Source organism: Oncorhynchus keta, chromosome 13 (genome assembly GCF_023373465.1).
Source record: "Oncorhynchus keta strain PuntledgeMale-10-30-2019 chromosome 13, Oket_V2, whole genome shotgun sequence".
Taxonomy (NCBI): domain Eukaryota; kingdom Metazoa; phylum Chordata; class Actinopteri; order Salmoniformes; family Salmonidae; genus Oncorhynchus; species Oncorhynchus keta.
The window spans coordinates 11,986,134-11,998,633 of record NC_068433.1 but is presented as its reverse complement, the minus strand read 5'-3'; the positions used below and the strand labels follow the sequence as shown (position 1 = coordinate 11,998,633).

The 12,500-nt window shown below is 45.1% G+C and overlaps 1 long non-coding RNA gene across 2 annotated transcripts in view; it reads right to left on the bottom strand.

Annotated features, from left to right (window-relative positions):
- Nucleotides 1-8,653: 8,653 nt before the first annotated feature.
- LOC127906717 (uncharacterized) overlaps nt 8,654-12,500 on the bottom strand; it is a 4,138-nt gene continuing 291 nt past the window's right edge. The window contains exons 1-3 of one of the 2 annotated variants that reach the window (XR_008062549.1): nt 12,228-12,301; nt 10,911-10,928; nt 8,654-8,711 (exon numbers count right to left, since the gene is read on the bottom strand). This is a non-coding gene — a long non-coding RNA (uncharacterized LOC127906717). Of the gene's footprint in view, nt 8,712-10,910; nt 10,929-12,227; nt 12,302-12,500 lie in introns of those variants that run through there. The other variant, XR_008062548.1, reaches the window with a different exon arrangement.

Sequence of the window (12,500 nt, the reverse complement as noted above, 5' to 3'; positions counted from 1 at the left end):
AACAACAAAAGCAACAAACGAACAGTCCTGTAAGGTGATGAAAAACACTAAACAGAAAATAATCACCCACCACCAAAATGGGGAAAACAGGCTACCTAAGTATGATTCTCAATCAGAGACAACCAGGCTACCTAAGTATGATTCTCAATCAGAGACAACCAGGCTACCTAAGTATGATTCTCAATCAGAGACAACCAGGCTACCTAAGTATGATTCTCAATCAGAGACAACCAGGCTACCTAAGTATGATTCTCAATCAGAGACAACCAGGCTACCTAAGTATGATTCTCAATCAGAGACAACCAGGCTACCTAAGTATGATTCTCAATCAGAGACAACCAGGCTACCTAAGTATGATTCTCAATCAGAGACAACCAGGCTACCTAAGTATGATTCTCAATCAGAGACAACCAGGCTACCTAAGTATGATTCTCAATCAGAGACAACCAGGCTACCTAAGTATGATTCTCAATCAGAGACATCCAGGCTACCTAAGTATGATTCTCAATCAGAGACAACGATCGACAGTTGCCTCTGATTGAGAACCATACCAGGCCGAACACAGAAATACAACAAAGAAAAAATAACATAGACTACCCACCCCAACTCACACCCTGACCAAACTAACACAAAGACATAATAAAGGAACTAAGGTCAGAACGTGACCCTCCCTCCCAACCCTCCCTCCCTCCCTCCCTCCCTCCCTCCCTCCCTCCCTCCCTCCCTCCCTCCCTCCTTCAGGTTATATTCACTATGATAACTAATTACCCAGTATCTGCCCAGCAGATCTAGGAAATGATCTATCCCTCTCCCTCTCCCTCTCCCTCTCTCTCTCTCTCTCTCCCTCTCCCATGCTAACAAACTGTGTTCAGGATGACTGATTAGTCTGACAACAGCCTTCTGCAGCCTCCACAAATCTGTCTGGACCCCTGAGATTACTCTGAGTATAGAGAGAACAGAGGGGAGGAGAGAGAGCGAGGAGAACAGAGGGGAGGAGAACAGAGGGGAGGAGAGAGAGAGAGAGAGGAGAACAGAGGGGAGGAGAACAGAGGGGAGGAGAGAGAGAGAGGAGAAGATGGGGAAAGAGAGAGACACTAACTACATTTCCATCCACAGTTTCTATGCAAGTAAAGTCATAGCATATAAAAGAAATCACGACAGCTGTGATGGAAACAGGACGTTTTTAAGTGTTTTTATGCTGACATAATTTGTTTATTCGACATGGTGGGATTTTTTTGTGTCTGTAAAATTAATTATGTGAGAAATTGCGGTAGAAACACTTTTATGAACAAAAAATGGATATAATAACTATCATATTGAAGTCAAGTTGGGAGTCACACGATGATATGGTGTGTGGTCCTCCCACCACCTCTCAGGAAACCATGCTGTTTATTAGGCTGCAGATGAAATCATTTATGATGAGGAAGTGCAAGGTGAAGAGCTTGATGCTGCTCTCTAATAATTATCCAGGGTCTTATTCTGGTGACATGATGCTTGACTGCCGTTTGACAAGTCAAAATAGTCTCTCTTATCCGTAACAATGTCATCATGTAGACTAGCCTACCCGCACCGTATCTACCAGCTGGTGGCTACAGCGCACACGTCAACACCAGACCAGTCTGTGACAGAACTAGCAGTAGAGATGATAATGCCTCGTCAACACCAGACCAGTCTGTGACAGAACTAGCTGTAGAGATGATAATGCCTCGTCAACACCAGACCAGTCTGTGACAGAACTAGCAGTAGAGATGATAATGCCTCGGCAACACCAGACCAGTCTGTGACAGAACTAGCAGTAGAGATGATAATGCCTCGTCAACACCAGACCAGTCTGTGACAGAACTAGCAGTAGAGATGATAATGCCTCGTCAACACCAGACCAGTCTGACAGAACTAGCAGTAGAGATGATAATGCCTCGTCAACACCAGACCAGTCTGACAGAACTAGCTGTAGAGATGATAATGCCTCGTCAACACCAGACCAGTCTGTGACAGAACTAGCAGTAGAGATGATAATGCCTCGTCAACACCAGACCAGTCTGTGACAGAACTAGCAGTAGAGATGATAATGCCTCGTCAACACCAGACCAGTCTGTGACAGAACTAGCAGTAGAGATGATAATGCCTCGTCAACACCAGACCAGTCTGTGACAGAACTAGCAGTAGAGATGATAATGCCTCGTCAACACCAGACCAGTCTGTGACAGAACTAGCAGTAGAGATGATAATGCCTCGTCAACACCAGACCAGTCTGTGACAGAACTAGCTGTAGAGATGATAATGCCTAGTCAACACCAGACCAGTCTGTGACAGAACTAGCAGTAGAGATGATAATGCCTCGTCAACACCAGACCAGTCTGACAGAACTAGCAGTAGAGATGATAATGCCTCGTCAACACCAGACCAGTCTGTGACAGAACTAGCAGTAGAGATGATAATGCCTCGTCAACACCAGACCAGTCTGTGACAGAACTAGCAGTAGAGATGATAATGCCTCGTCAACACCAGACCAGTCTGTGACAGAACTAGCAGTAGAGATGATAATGCCTCGTCAACACCAGACCAGTCTGTGACAGAACTAGCAGTAGAGATGATAATGCCACGGAAACACATAGAACGTTCTATTTTTATTTGGTAACATGAAAACTTAAGTGAGAAAGTGCGTTTTGTGTGACGTCATCACACACAGATTTTCTTTATCTGCGGCAAGTCAGTTTGGTGGAAATAACCCACTGGGGGGGAAAATGTGCATTTTTCTAGAATATTCACATGAAACTCTGTGGCTAATTGGATGGAAACAGCTGTAGACCAGTGAAGTCTTCCTCTGCAACAGACTTTTTACATCTTTGTGTCCAGCACCATCTTTCATCTATTTAGAAAAGGGATGGGCAACTCCAGTCCTCGGGGTCCTGATTGGTCACACTTTTCCCCCCAGCACCATCTAACACACCTGGCTCCAATAATCAACCAATCAGGATCTTCAGTTTAGAATGTAATTAGTTTAATCAGCTGTGTGATGTATGGGGGGGGGGGGGTGATGTATGACATCATGTTTTTATTACTTGTTAAACAAAATCTTTGTCTGAGCAATTGTATTAGTACAAAGTACAATTTATACATTTTTTGAGCATAGTTTGACATCACCCCATCCCCGAGGACTGGAGTTGACCATTCCTGATTTAGACCAGGTCTGCCCAATCCTGGTGCTGGAGGTCCAAAACACTTCTGGTTTTCATGATCTCCTTCCAATCAGAGACTAATTCAGACCTGGGACACCAGGTGACTGCAATTGACTACCAAGTAGAAACAAAACCCAGATGTGTTTTGGCTGTCCAGAACCAGGAATGTGAGGACCTGGCCCTTTAAGGATCCTTGAGTCAGAACATGTTATCGTCATCAGTGTGTGAATGACTGGACTTCAGCCTAATGAGACGACATGTCTAGGGGTGTGGGAGTAGCCATTGTCGTACTGTAGAGGCCTGCTAGAAGGGTCTGATCCAATAGAATGATAGATTGATCTGCAGAGTTCTCTGCAGGTTGATGCTCTGTTACCTCTGTTACCTCTGTTACCTCTGTTACCTCTGTTTCTTCTGTTTCCTCTGTTACCTCTGTTACCTCTGTTACCCCTGTTACCTCTGTTACCTCTGTTACCTCTGTTACCCCTGTTACCTCTGTTACCTCTGTTTCCCTCTGTTACCTCTGTATCCTCTGTTACCTCTGTTACCTCTGTTACCTCTGTATCCTCTGTTACCTCTGTTTCTTCTGTTTCCTCTGTTACCTCTGTTACCTCTGTTTCCTCTGTTTCCTCTGTTACCTCTGTTACCTCTGTTTCCTCTGTTACCTCTGTTTCCTCTGTTTCCTCTGTTACCTCTGTTACCTTGTTTCCTCTGTTTCCTCTGTTTCCTCTGTTACCTTGTTACCTCTGTTTCCTCTGTTTCCTCTGTTTCCTCTGTTACCTCTGTTACCTCTGTTACCTCTGTTACCTCTGTTACCTCTGTTACCTCTGTTTCCTCTGTTACCTCTGTTACCTCTGTTACCTCTGTTTCCTCTGTTACCTCTGTTACCTCTGTTACCTCTGTTACCTCTGTTACCTCTGTTTCCTCTGTTACCTCTGTTACCTCTGTTACCTCTGTTACCTCTGTTTCCTCTGTTACCTCTGTTACCTCTGTTTCCTCTGTTACCTCTGTTACCTCTGTTACCTCTGTATCCTCTGTTACCTCTGTTACCTCTGTTTCCTCTGTTACCTCTGTTACCTCTGTTTCCTCTGTTTCCTCTGTTACCTCTGTTTCCTCTGTTACCTCTGTTACCTCTGTTTCTTCTGTTTCCTCTGTTACCTCTGTATCCTCTGTTACCTCTGTTACCTCTGTTTCCTCTGTTTCCTCTGTTACCTCTGTTTCCTCTGTTACCTCTGTTTCCTCTGTTACCTCTGTTACCCCTGTTACCTCTGTTACCTCTGTTTCTTCTGTTTCCTCTGTTACCTCTGTTTCCTCTGTTTCCCCTGTTACCTCTGTTACCTCTGTTACCTCTGTTACCTCTGTTACCTCTGTTTCCTCTGTTTCCTCTGTTTCCCTGTTTCTGTTACCTCTGTTACCTCTGTTACCCCTGTTACCTCTGTTTCCTCTGTTACCTCTGTTACCTCTGTTTCCTCTGTTACCTCTGTTACCTCTGTTTCCTCTGTTTCCCCTGTTACCTCTGTTACCTCTGTTACCCTCTGTTACCTCTGTTTCCTCTGTTACCTCTGTTACCTCTGTTACCTCTGTTTCCTCTGTTTCCTCTGTTACCTCTGTTACCTCTGTTACCTCTGTTTCCTCTGTTTCCTCTGTTTCCTCTGTTTCCTCAGTTACCTCTGTTACCTCCTCTGTTACCTTGTTTCCTCTGTTACCTCTGTTTCCTCTGTTACCTTGTTACCTCTGTTTCCTCTGTTACCTCTGTTACCTTGTTAAAATCAAATCAAATCAAATTTTATTTGTCACATACACATGGTTAGCAGATGTTAAATGCGAGTGTAGCGAAATGCTTGTGCTTCTAGTTCCGACAATGCAGTGATAACCAACAAGTAATCTAACTAACAATTCCAAAACTACTGTCTTATACACAGTGTAAGGGGATAAGGAATATGTACATAAGGATATATGAATGAGTGATGGTACAGAGCAGCATACAGTAGATGGTATCGAGTACAGTATATACATATGAGATGAGTGTGTAGACAAAGTAAACAAAGTGGCATAGTTAAAGTGGCTAGTGATACATGTGTTACATAAGGATGCAGTCGATGATGTAGAGTACAGTATATACATATGCATATGAGATGAATAATGTAGGGTAAGTAACATTATATAAGGTAGCATTGTTTAAAGTGGCTAGTGATATATTTACATAATTCCCATCAATTCCCATTATTAAAATGGCTGGAGTTGGGTCAGTGTCAATGACAGTGTGTTGGCAGCAGCCACTCACTGTTAGTGGTGGCTGTTTAACAGTCTGATGGCCTTGAGATAGAAGCTGTTTTTCAGTCTCTCGGTCCCAGCTTTGATGCACCTGTACTGACCTCGCCTTCTGGATGATAGCGGGGTGAACAGGCAGTGGTTCGGGTGGTTGATGTCCTTGATGATCTTTATGGCCTTCCTGTAACAACGGGTGGTGTAGGTGTCCTGGAGGGCAGGTAGTTTGCCCCGGTGATGCGTTGTGCAGTCCTCACTACCCTCTGGAGAGCCTTACGGTTGAGGGCGGAGCAGTTGCCGTACCAGGCGGTGATACAGCCCGCCAGGATGCTCTCGATTGTGCATCTGTAGAAGTTTGTGAGTGCTTTTGGTGACAAGCCGAATTTCTTCAGCCTCCTGAGGTTGAATAGGCGCTGCTGCGCCTTCTTCACGGCGCTGTCAGTGTGAGTGGACCAATTCAGTTTGTCTGTGATGTGTATGCCGAGGAACTTAAAACTAGCTACCCTCTCCACTACTGTTCCATCGATGTGGATAGGGGGTGTTCCCTCTGCTGTTTCCTGAAGTCCACAATCATCTCCTTAGTTTTGTTGACGTTGAGTGTGAGGTTATTTTCCTGACACCACACTCCGAGGGCCCTCACCTCCTCCCTGTAGGCCGTCTCGTCGTTGTTGGTAATCAAGCCTACCACTGTTGTGTCGTCCGCAAACTTGATGATTGAGTTGGAGGCGTGCGTGGCCACGCAGTCGTGGGTGAACAGGGAGTACAGGAGAGGGCTCAGAACGCACCCTTGTGGGGCCCCGTGTTGAGGATCAGCGGGGAGGAGATGTTGTTGCCTACCCTCACCACCTGGGGGCGGCCCGTCAGGAAGTCCAGTACCCAGTTGCACAGGGCGGGGTCGAGACCCAGGGTCTCGAGCTTGATGACGAGCTTGGAGGGTACTATGGTGTTGAATGCCGAGCTGTAGTCGATGAACAGCATTCTCACATAGGTATTCCTCTTGTCCAGGTGGGTTAGGGCAGTGTGCAGTGTGGTTGAGATTGCATCGTCTGTGGACCTATTTGGGCGGTAAGCAAATTGGAGTGGGTCTAGGGTGTCAGGTAGGGTCGAGGTTATATGGTCCTTGACTAGTCTCTCAAAGCACTTCATGATGACGGAAGTGAGTGCTACGGAGCGGTAGTCGTTTAGCTCAGTTACCTTAGCTTTCTTGGGAACAGGAACAATGGTGGCCCTCTTGAAGCATGTGGGAACAGCAGACTGGTATAGGGATTGATTGAATATGTCCGTAAACACACCGGCCAGCTGGTCTGCGCATGCTCTGAGGGCGCGGCTGGGGATGCCGTCTGGGCCTGCAGCCTTGCGAGGGTTAACACGTTTAAATGTCTTACTCACCTCGGCTGCAGTGAAGGAGAGACCGCATGTTTCCGTTGCAGGCCGTGTCAGTGGCACTGTATTGTCCTCAAAGCGGGCAAAAAAGTTATTTAGTCTGCCTGGGAGCAAGACATCCTGGTCCGTGACTGGGCTGGATTTCATCTTGTAGTCCGTGATTGACTGTAGACCCTGCCTCATGCCTCTTGTGTCTGAGCCGTTGAATTGAGATTCCACTTTGTCTCTGTACTGACGCTTAGCTTGTTTAATAGCCTTGCGGAGGGAATAGCTGCACTGTTTGTATTCAGTCATGTTGCCAGACACCTTGCCCTGATTAAAAGCAGTGGTTCGCGCTTTCAGTTTCACTCGAATGCTGCCATCAATCCACGGTTTCTGGTTTGGGAATGTTTTTATCGTTGCTATGGGAACGACATCTTCGACGCACGTTCTAATGAACTCGCACACCGAATCAGCGTATTCGTCAATATTCCCATCTGACGCAATACGAAACATGTCCCAGTCCACGTGATGGAAGCAGTCTTGGAGTGTAGAGTCAGCTTGGTCTGACCAGCGTTGGACAGACCTCAGCGTGGGAGCCTCTTGTTTTAATTTCTGCCTGTAGGCAGGGATCAGCAAAATGGAGTCGTGGTCAGCTTTTCCGAAAGGGGCGGGGCAGGGCCTTATATGCGTCGCGGAAGTTAGAGTAACAATGATCCAAGGTTTTACCACCCCTGGTTGCGCAATCGATATGCTGATAAAATTTAGGGAGTCTTGTTTTCAGATTGGCTTTGTTAAAATCCCCAGCTACAATGAATGCAGCCTCCGGATAAATGTTTTCCAGTTTGCAAAGAGTTAAATAAAGTTCGTTCAGAGCCATCGATGTGTCTGCTTGGGGGATATATACGGCTGTGATTATAATCGAAGAGAATTCTCTTGGAAGATAATGCGGTCTACATTTGATTGTGAGGAATTCTAAATCAGGTGAACAGAAGGATTTGTTACCTCTGTTTCCTCTGTTACCTCTGTTACCTCTGTTTCTCTGTTTCCTCTGTTTCCTTGTTACCTCTGTTACATTGTTACCTCTGTTACCTGTGTTACCTCTGTTACCTCTGTTACCTCTGTTTCCTCTGTTTCCCCTGTTACCTCTGTTACCTCTGTTACCTCTGTTTCCTCTGTTACCTCTGTTACCTCTGTTTCCTCTGTTACCTCTGTTTCCTCTGTTACCTCTGTTACCTCTGTTACCTCTGTTAACTCTGTTACCTCTGTTACCTCTGATTCCTCTGTTTCCTCTGTTTCCTCTGTTTCCTCAGTTACCTCTGTTACCTCTGTTAACTCTGTTAACTCTGTTACCTTGTTACCTCTGTTACCTCTGTTTCCTCTGTTACCTCTGTTTCCTCTGTTACCTCTGTTTCCTCTGTTACCTCTGTTACCTCTGTTAACTCTGTTACCTCTGTTACCTCTGATTCCTCTGTTTCCTCTGTTTCCTCAGTTACCTCTGTTACCTTGTTTCCTCTGTTACCTCTGTTTCCTCTGTTTCCTCTGTTACCTCTGTTACCTTGTTTCCTCTGTTACCTCTGTTTCCTCTGTTACCTCTGTTACCTCTGTTTCTCTGTTTCCTCTCTTTCCTCTGTTACCTCTGTTACCTCTGTTTCCTCTGTTACCTCTGTTACCTCTGTTACCTTGTTACCTCTGTTACCTCTGTTTCCTCTGTTACCTCTGTTACCTTGTTACCTCTGTTACCTCTGTTACCTCTGTTTCCTCTGTTACCTCTGTTACCTCTGTTACCTCTGTTTCCTCTGTTTCCTCTGTTACCTCTGTTTCCTCTGTTTCCTCTGTTACCTCTGTTTCCTCTGTTTCCCCTGTTACCTCTGTTACCTCTGTTACCTCTGTTACCCCTGTTACCTCTGTTTCCTCTGTTTCCTCTGTTACCTCTGTTTCCTCTGTTACCTCTGTTTCCTCTGTTTCCTCTGTTACCTCTGTTACCTCTGTTACCTCTGTTTCCTCTGTTTCCTCTGTTTCCTCAGTTACCTCTGTTACCTGTGTTTCCTCTGTTACCTTGTTACCTCTGTTACCTCTGTTTCCTCTGTTTCCTCTGTTACCTCTGTTACCTTGTTACCTCTGTTTCCTCTGTTACCTCTGTTACCTCTGTTTCTCTGTTACCTCTGTTACCTCTGTTACCTCTGTTACCTTGTTACCTCTGTTACCTCTGTTACCTCTGTTACCTCTGTTACCTCTGTTACCTCTGTTACCTCTGTTTCCCCTGTTTCCTCTGTTTCCTCTGTTACCTCTGTTACCTTGTTACCTCTGTTACATTGTTACCTCTGTTACCTGTGTTACCTCTGTTTCCTCTGTTTCCTCTGTTTCCTCTGTTTCCCCTGTTACCTCTGTTACCTCTGTTACCTCTGTTTCCTCTGTTTCCTCTGTTTCCTCTGTTACCTCTGTTACCTCTGTTACCTCTGTTACCTCTGTTTCCTCTGTTTCCTCTGTTACCTCTGTTTCCTCTGTTACCTCTGATTCCTCTGTTTCCTCTGTTTCCTCAGTTACCTCTGTTACCTTGTTTCCTCTGTTACCTCTGTTTCCTCTGTTACCTTGTTATCTCTGTTACCTCTGTTTCCTCTGTTTCCTCTGTTACCTTTGTTACCTTGTTTCCCCTGTTACCTCTGTTACCTCTGTTACCTCTGTTTCCTCTGTTACCTCTGTTTCCTCTGTTTCCTCTGTTACCTCTGTTTCCTCTGTTACCTCTGTTACCTCTGATTCCTCTGTTTCCTCTGTTTCCTCAGTTACCTCTGTTACCTTGTTTCCTCTGTTACCTCTGTTTCCTCTGTTACCTTGTTATCTCTGTTACCTCTGTTTCCTCTGTTTCCTCTGTTACCTTTGTTACCTTGTTTCCTCTGTTACCTCTGTTTCCTCTGTTACCTCTGTTTCCTCTGTTACCTCTGTTAACTCTGTTACCTCTGTTACCTCTGATTCCTCTGTTTCCTCTGTTTCCTCTGTTTCCTCAGTTTCCTCAGTTACCTCTGTTTCCTCTGTTACCTCTGTTACCTCTGTTAACTCTGTTAACTCTGTTACCTCTGTTACCTCTGTTACCTCTGTTTCCTCTGTTACCTCTGTTACCTCTGTTTCCTCTGTTACCTCTGTTTCCTCTGTTACCTCTGTTACCTCTGTTACCTCTGTTTCCTCTGTTACCTCTGTTACCTCTGATTCCTCTGTTTCCTCTGTTTCCTCTGTTTCCTCAGTTACCTCTGTTACCTTGTTTCCTCTGTTACCTCTGTTACCTCTGTTTCCTCTGTTACCTCTGTTACCTTGTTTCCTCTGTTACCTCTGTTTCCTCTGTTACCTCTGTTACCTCTGTTTCTCTGTTTCCTCTCTTTCCTCTGTTACCTCTGTTACCTTGTTACCTCTGTTACCTCTGTTTCCTCTGTTACCTCTGTTACCTCTGTTACCTTGTTACCTCTGTTACCTCTGTTTCCTCTGTTACCTCTGTTACCTTGTTACCTCTGTTACCTCTGTTACCTCTGTTACCTCTGTTTCCTCTGTTACCTCTGTTACCTCTGTTACCTCTGTTTCCTCTGTTTCCTCTGTTACCTCTGTTTCTTCTGTTTCCTCTGTTACCTCTGTTTCCTCTGTTTCCCCTGTTACCTCTGTTACCTCTGTTACCCCTGTTACCTCTGTTTCCTCTGTTACCTCTGTTTCCTCTGTTACCTCTGTTACCTCTGTTTCCTCTGTTTCCTCTGTTACCTCTGTTACCTCTGTTACCTCTGTTTCCTCTGTTTCCTCTGTTTCCTCTGTTTCCTCTGTTACCTTGTTACCTCTGTTACATTGTTACCTCTGTTACCTGTGTTACCTCTGTTTCCTCTCTGTTACCTCTGTTACCTTGTTACCTCTGTTACCTTGTTACCTCTGTTACCTTGTTATCTCTGTTACCTTGTTACCTCTTTTACCTCTGTTACCTATGTTACCTCTGTTTCCTCTGTTTCCCCTGTTACCTCTGTTTCCTCTGTTACCACTGTTACCTTGTTACCTCTGTTACATTGTTACCTCTGTTACCTGTGTTACCTGTGTTACCTCTGTTACCTCTGTTTCCTCTGTTTCCCCTGTTACCTCTGTTACCTCTGTTTCCTCTGTTTCCTCTGTTTCCTCTGTTTCCTGTTTCCTCTGTTACCTCTGTTTCCTCTGTTACCTCTGTTACCTCTGATTCCTCTGTTTCCTCTGTTTCCTCAGTTACCTCTGTTACCTCTGTTACCTTGTTTCCTCTGCTACCTCTGTTTCCTCTGTTACCTTGTTATCTCTGTTACCTCTGTTTCCTCTGTTTCCTCTGTTTCCTCTGTTACCTCTGTTACCTTGTTACCTCTGTTTCCTCTGTTACCTCTGTTACCCCTGTTTCTCTGTTTCCTCTGTTTCCTCTGTTACCTCTGTTACCTTGTTACCTCTGTTACATTGTTACCTCTGTTACCTGTGTTACCTCTGTTTCCTCTCTTTCCTCTGTTACCTCTGTTACCTTGTTACCTCTGTTACCTCTGTTTCCTCTGTTAGCTCTGTTACCTCTGTTACCTCTGTTACCCCTGTTACCTCTGTTACCTCTGTTACCTCTGTTTCCTCTGTTACCTCTGTTACCTCTGTTACCTCTGTTACCTCTGTTAGCTCTGTTACCTCTGTTACCTTGTTACCTCTGTTACCTCTGTTACCTTGTTACCTCTGTTACCTGTTACCTCTGTTACCTTGTTACCTCTGTTACCTCTGTTTCCTCTCTGTTACCTCTGTTACCTTGTTACCTCTGTTACCTTGTTATCTCTGTTACCTTGTTACCTCTGTTACCTCTCTTACCTCTGTTACCTTGTTACCTCTGTTTCCTCTGTTACCTCTGTTACCTTGTTACCTTGTTACCACTGTTACCTTGTTACCTCTGTTACCTTGTTACCTCTGTTACCTTGTTACCCTGTTACCTCTGTTACCTCTGTTTCCTCACTGTTACCTCTGTTACCTTGTTACCTCTGTTACCTTGTTACCTCTGTTACCTTGTTATCTCTGTTACCTTGTTACCTCTGTTACCTCTGTTACCTCTGTTACCTCTGTTTCCTCTGTTTCCTCTGTTACCTCTGTTACCTCTGTTACCTCTGTTTCCTCTGTTTCCTCTGTTACCTCTGTTTCCTCTGTTACCTCTGTTTCCTCTGTTACCTCTGTTACCTCTGTTTCCTCTGTTACCTCTGTTACCTCTGTTTCCTCTGTTTCCTCTGTTTCCTCTGTTACCTCTGTTTCCTCTGTTACCTCTGTTACCTCTGTTTCCTCTGTTTCCTCTGTTACCTCTGTTACCTCTGTTTCCTCTGTTTCCTCTGTTTCCTCTGTTTCCTCTGTTACCTCTGTTTCCTCTGTTTCCTCTGTTACCTCTGTTACCTCTGTTACCTCTGTTTCCTCTGTTACCTCTGTTACCTCTGTTACCTCTGTTTCCTCTGTTTCCTCTGTTTCCTCTGTTACCTCTGTTTCCTCTGTTTCCTCTGTTTCCTCTGTTTCCCTGTTACCTCTGTTTCCTCTGTTTCCTCTGTTTCCTCTGTTTCCTCTGTTTCCTCTGTTACCCCTGTTACCTCTGTTTCCTCTGTTACCTCTGTTTCCTCTGTTACCCCTGTTACCTCTGTTACCTCTGTTACCTCTGTTACCTCTGTTACCTCTGTTACCTCTGTTTCCTCTGTTTCCTCT